This window comes from Megalops cyprinoides, chromosome 4 (genome assembly GCF_013368585.1).
Source record: "Megalops cyprinoides isolate fMegCyp1 chromosome 4, fMegCyp1.pri, whole genome shotgun sequence".
Classification (NCBI taxonomy): Eukaryota; Metazoa; Chordata; class Actinopteri; order Elopiformes; family Megalopidae; genus Megalops; species Megalops cyprinoides.
Window position 1 is genome coordinate 28274470 of NC_050586.1, and position 6520 is coordinate 28280989.

Consider the following 6520-nt stretch of genomic DNA (forward strand, 5'->3'; position numbering starts at 1 on the left):
GGTTCGTTGATTTACATGGATCGATATTATAGCGCATTTGTCCGTAAGTGTACAACGGCTCCAGCGGTTCGAGTTTTGACGTGTTGTCTGGCTGTGCTGTTCATATCGACTGCTTGATAGCCTTGCGTTATATAACTACATCCAACCAATCAAGGGACCTTTTTTTTTTTTTAGAAATCGTGGCCTCTTTTGCGATATAAATTTGAACAATAAATCTTCGTTGCACGATAAGTTTATTTGTAGACAGGTTCAAAGCCAAGAAGTTCAGGTCGGGTCAGACATGATCTGTGGTTTTCGACTATCCTTATTACCCGTCATCCCATGCTTCATAACCCTATTGGCTAATAACTTTCAAAACATGCAAGGAAATGTGCAAACACTTTTATTTCGTTGCCTAAAAGAAACAAAAAGCCTTCCTAATTAAAATAAGTTGAAATAATCAGGAAAAATTCTGTCTTAATGTAGCTAGTAGTAAGTTTTATACTTATACTATAAAGCTACTTAATTTTACTTTTAGAAATTAATGAATATAACGCTCTTTTTAAGAAACAGAAGTGTTTGTTGTGAATGAGGGCGAGAAGGATGTTGAAATGTTATTTATTTTGCCACGGGTAAAAAAAAAAAAAAAAAAAGATCGGCCCTAGAGGGCACGATCTGCGGACAGCCATGTGAGTTAATTTCCCACAGGGAAACGCGCACCAAGCCTGATACAAATAAACTATTCTGGTGTTTTTAATATTACCTTTGGATATTCACAAATGCTCATTGTCATTACTGGATAATATACGCTTGCTATTATGCTACAGTGATAATTGATCACTGGATTACTATCAGTAGTATTCAAGTATTTAATACAGTGTACACTGAGGATAGTTCAGAGCTCATGGGGTTGTTGTACAAATATCAATACCGTAAGGATGAGGTTGTTCAAATAGGGTTGACATTGAACATGATTCTGTTTATTAAGTGGCTATTTTGTCAAAGGAGTGCCATCCCTCATGCAGGATGTGGAACATGTTGGAAGTGTATGTGCTTAAATTTCCTGCCTTGTAAACAGGAGACCCTTGGGCAAGTTACTTAACCTGCTTTGGCTCAGTAAATATCCAGCTGTATGAAATGGATGACTTGAAATCTATGTACGTCACTCTGGAGAAGAGCCCCTGCTGAGCAAATCTAATGATGTTGTCCCTCCCTCTCCCAAACTTTGTTGTCTTTCTCCTTTTTGTATTTATCTTTGTGTGCTTGTGTTTTTGCCTAACAAGCTTGTTTCAGCCTAGTGTATCTTGTAAGACAGCTGTGCAACCCCAGAGTCTCCTCTCTAATGAGGTTTGTGGATATCTGTATCTGTAATTCGGCTCAATGCTCCAGCGCTTATTGCGTTATGACAAATGAAGCTGGTTTAACTTCTTGGCAGGAGTCCAAAAATCAGACCAACCCTCAAATTGCAGCAGGCCTACAGAAGGGAGCATCAGCCACATGTCTGGAACACAAGCAAGCCACTGTAATTTGGCAGCGGTCCGTACTGTAAGATGATGGGAGCACAGGAGTTGGGCTACTCTAATCACCAAGAAGTAATCTCATTACACAGAATGGGTTCATTACAAGCTATTACCAGTAAGGAGAGAGGTCTGTGTCAATCAGTGTAAGGTCAGTATATGATCAGATTAGTTGCTATTTAATCTTTCTTTTCTTTTTTTGCAAAGTAGGCCTCAGCCCATTTCAAGCACATTTTCTACACACTCTATAATTCATGTATGTAGATTTTTTTTCCTTTACATTTATTATGGATGATGCTCACGGCAACTGGGTCCCACCCTGAATTTAAACCTATGACCTAATCACCCCACTCTCATTCGGCCCTCACTCCCAATGAAGTCACTCGGCCATCTGAATTCAGCGTCCCCAAAACGGAAGCGTTTTCGTGTATTTGCGTGAGACTGACTGTCCATAAAAAAAAAAAAACTGCTTCGACAATTCTGAATTCCGCTCCCATTTTCTCAGGCGCAGGCTGGAGGTCCTCCGCAATCACATCCCGCGGCCTCACCGGGTCTGTCACTTAGCTGATGATGATAAAATGTGCCGCAGAGGGCACGTCGGCCTAGGATAGGCTGTGACTGTTTTTTTTTTTTTTTTTTTTTTTTGGGGAACAATAAGTTCTGTTTATTTATGGAAGCGAGTCCCATGAGGACTGCAGTGCGTGCTGCTTTTGGCTTAAAAATGAAGGGTGGATGGGTAAAGAGGCAGAGGGAGATGGGGCTGTGAGAAGCAGTTTGGTTATCTCATCTTATCTGTAGGGGTTGACACAGCCCATGTTTACTGTTGATATATCGATCACGTGATAAGGCAAACAAACAGTAGTGTCATCAGACCACAGCAAAGCAGGCTTTACTTACCGTTTCTCTCAGATACCATCTTGAGTAAAAAAGAAACCATGAAAATGCAGCCTTTGAATACAAGCGTTCAGTGAAGACCCCGCCAAAGTGGCAAAATTAATATGTGTGGTTCGCAGCGAATGAAGCAATTTGTCTTAATCCGCAGCCATGTAGCATAGCTGGATCTAGCTGTCATGTAGCCTACAAGATTAAATTCTTTTACTTTTGAAGAATGACAGCCTAACTTTCAGCAGCAGAATGGAGAAAAGTTTGGATCTTAGTAATGAAGATGTACTGTGAGGAGCTAAAGAGCGTCTCTTGGATGGCGTTTTTTGTTAGCGTTTAAAATTAACATTGTTCAGACTGCCTAAAGAGGCTGTGATCACCTGTTATTAACCTGCTGTGATATAAGGTGCGTGAATGCATTTGTAAAGTTCACGTGCAGCACATTCACTTACAGTTTCGTGTCTATGCCAAAGTTGGTAGCCTATACTATTCTGAGCTTGCCATCATGATTTTCTGGATGGCAGTGGTATGGTGTTATTCAGCCTCCATTTGCTCTGAATAAACCTGGCTATTAATAATGTATATAATTGAATTATAGAAATCAATGAAAAATTCAGAAGACAGGAACATTGCGTTAGATAGAAATGAGAATTTGGCATAGGATCAGCATATTCTGATATGTTCTTGGGACACATTCTAAAACTTTTAGCTTCATTTCAATTCCAGTGCAATTACCAGAATGCATACAGAAATGCAATTGGTTATTTTAAATGCATAATTGTTTCAGGGATGGCCATTTTCATGTTGACTTGCATTATTAGGATGGGTCAATACAGGTAAATACAATGATATTATTCCCATCAGGATCTAAAATCTATCTGTTTTTCCTCATTGGACAATGTTTTTCTTTCTCCCTGTCACTTGTACCTCAGTTGCTGTGCTTGATTTATTGACAAATGAATTCAGGACTCCCTTTTCTCTACAGGACAATTCAACTGTAGTTTAATTTTAGCTAAGTACAAATTAGCACGTGATGGCATTCTGCATTTAATTTTTGGAGAGTGTCTTTCATATCTGAAAAATAAAGTGTACAAAAAACAGCAAGAGGCTGATGTCGTGTGCCTAACATCCACAGCACAGCCAGTGACGGTATTGAAGAAGATAATGCAAGTGTTGTGTTTCATTCCCTACTGAATGGACATGCTGTGTGTCACTCTGGATAAATGCAAAATAAATGTAATGTAAAATTCAAATGTAAATGTAAGCAGCAAATTCATTATATTGTTTAATGGGAAAAAGTCGTGCTGCTTCCTTTCATGATTAAAACATAAGGACATTAAACATCTTGGTTATAAATGAATCTCGATCTAGGTCATTGTTTGGGCAAAGTTTAAGGGGAGATTTCATATGTCTTAAGAACATCCATGTTACATTTGATAAGTACATTTGACTTGATATTTCATCAGATCAGCATCTCCCCTGGTGGATGACTCTCCTGTGATGTCATAAAACTGTCACACAGGGGGTCATGACCTTTACTTTAATGATTCTGATGTCCTTAGAAGGAATAACCCAGAGTTATTAATTTAATTTAATTAAGAGAGAAGAACAAGCTTGTGGGTCATAATATTTATTATGGATCATTTACTCATAATTTGATGTCAGATATGATTGAAACCCATTTCTCTCAGATAAGTATGCAGTATCTTAATTGCTATTGCTGATACTTTGTCTGATTTTAAACAGGGGGAGATGGCACGTATGATTTCTATGGCATCACCAGGAATGTGTTCTGAATCTCTGCAGTGCTGTCTCTAGTAATCTAACCTAACTAATGGTAAAGCCTTAACTCAAGGTTACAGCTGTGTTCTGTAAGATTTAGGCAGCCCGGCTTGTACAAATCTGGAAAATCTCCATTTGAGATAACAAAAATCCACAACAGAGGCTCTTCTGGTCACAGGAAACGCCCAGAAAATTGAGTTGCACATCAGATATTACTTAGTAGCTGTAAATAAATATGGAGGAATCCTGGACTCCCAAGGCTGGAGTAATTTAGAGGGGGTTGGTGAAGGGGAAATTGTTGCCTATGGTCTGGTTTGGTCTGCCTTATTTGACCTGCAGATGACACAGGACAGGGAGGACAGCTGCCCTCTATCCTAATGTCTGGAGAAACCAAGGTGGAGTGTGGGCCTACTGCTGAGGTCCTGGAGCTGGAAATGCTTCCACATGTAGTGTTCCTGTTAGTTCTCCTCTATCCTTCCCAGTGTCCCACCACTCTGATCTACCCTACCCTGTCATTCTGTCTCACACAAGCAGACACACACATTCATACACACACAGAAAGTAACACCGCTTGTGTACATATTCCCAGATATGGTATGTCCCTATGCACAGACGCATGCATGCACACACAGAATGTCATCTCTCTCTGCCCTTGTATTGGTGCCCTATGCAATTACTTGCCATCTCTCTGCTCCGCTGTAGCCCACACTCGGAGCCCTCTGCTCTCGTCTCCTGTTCGACCCGCAGCTCACAGAGATGCAGTGGCATGGAGAGATTACCCCAGAGAGCGCTGCGGAGCTGGAGCGAGAGCCCCAGGTTCGGACGAGGGAGGCCCTCTGCTCAGAGGATTGATCGCCCATGCAGATGCGCCTGCATTATGCAAACCTGTTTCTCTCTGTACTGCAAGTCACACAAAGACACAAGCAAACAAGCAGCGCCCGGGGGGAAGTCTCAGAAGGGCGGAACCTTGTAAAGGTGTTTAATGCTGGCCCCGATTCAGCACGCTCAGGCCTAATGGTGATGCATGGAATGACTCCACTTTGTGGCAGAACACTTGAGATACACAACGTGCCTCAGCACAATTGGCTCTCATTGAGATTAATGGAATGGTGCTGGTCACACGAACACACACACGCGCGCACACACACAACAGTGGGGGATCCCCCATATTTAGAGGTGAGTGTGTGTGTGAGAGAGAGAGAGAGCGAGCAGGCAATGTCAGAGTAATTGCTAATTTACGATCAGAAGAAAAATATAAATCCCTAGGTGAAGTTGATTAAAATCCTCACAGCTTAATATTGATGGTTTGGTGGCATCTCTGAGGCATTAGAGGAGGGCAGGCTGATTTACTCTCTCAGTCACACACACACACACACAAACACACACACACACACTCCCCTACATAGACAGAGTTGTCATTTTGGTTCAGATGCTCTGCAGTCCTAGCCCAGATTACCATTGACAGGCTGAGTTTACATAGTTTTGCTCACCAGCTACTGAAACCAAAACCTGAATATGCCTGCCGTATCTTTCAGAGATCTTGTGTGTCATTTGCACTATTTCTGAAAGAGTACTCTGCTCTTTACTTCCTGGCTGTGCAAAAATGAAAATTTCTCCCCAGGACTTTCACATGACATGTTTATATTTAAAAAAATATAATGTGTAGTTCTGTTTTCAGTGTAGAGATGTGTGTCTCATATTCTGCAGGGTACAGTGTTTTTCAATGGGAATGACGGAATAGAATTAATATAGATAGAATTAAATGAAAATGTGTAACTGACTGAATAAATTAATGCTTGATTGTGTTGACGTTTGTATAAGGTCTGTCTGCTTGCACTGCAGAAGTGTGTCTGTCTAGTCTGCATGTCTGCTGTACACACACTGTGTCTGTAAAGGTGAAGAACTTTGTGTATCAATGCAGAAGTCTCATTGCTTTCTGCGACTTTGCTTCTGATTCTAATACATAAAGTTTATTTTTTGTGGCAGCACAGATGTATTACGTGAGTAAGTTACTGTAAGGGCAGCCACATTCAGAAAAGACTTGAGAAGGCCCTTGACTTTGTGTGAAGGTCCTTCTGCTGCTGCAAAATTACCATGTAAATATATGCGCGGTTCGATGTTTAAAATCTAATTTGTATTTACATGAGTATTGACGCTACCGTGTAACGCAGTTAAACCCTTTGTCCGTTCCCAGGATTACCAAGCATGATAATTTGAGGTTTATTTTTATCCATGTGCGGCCAATGGACCCGAGCAAAGCGCACGATGTCTGACACAGGGCTGTTGTTGAATTAGATCATTGCTCACGCCTAAATGAGGAAGACATGCCCTCGGTTCTGTATGTGAAGTTTATAGGTGCC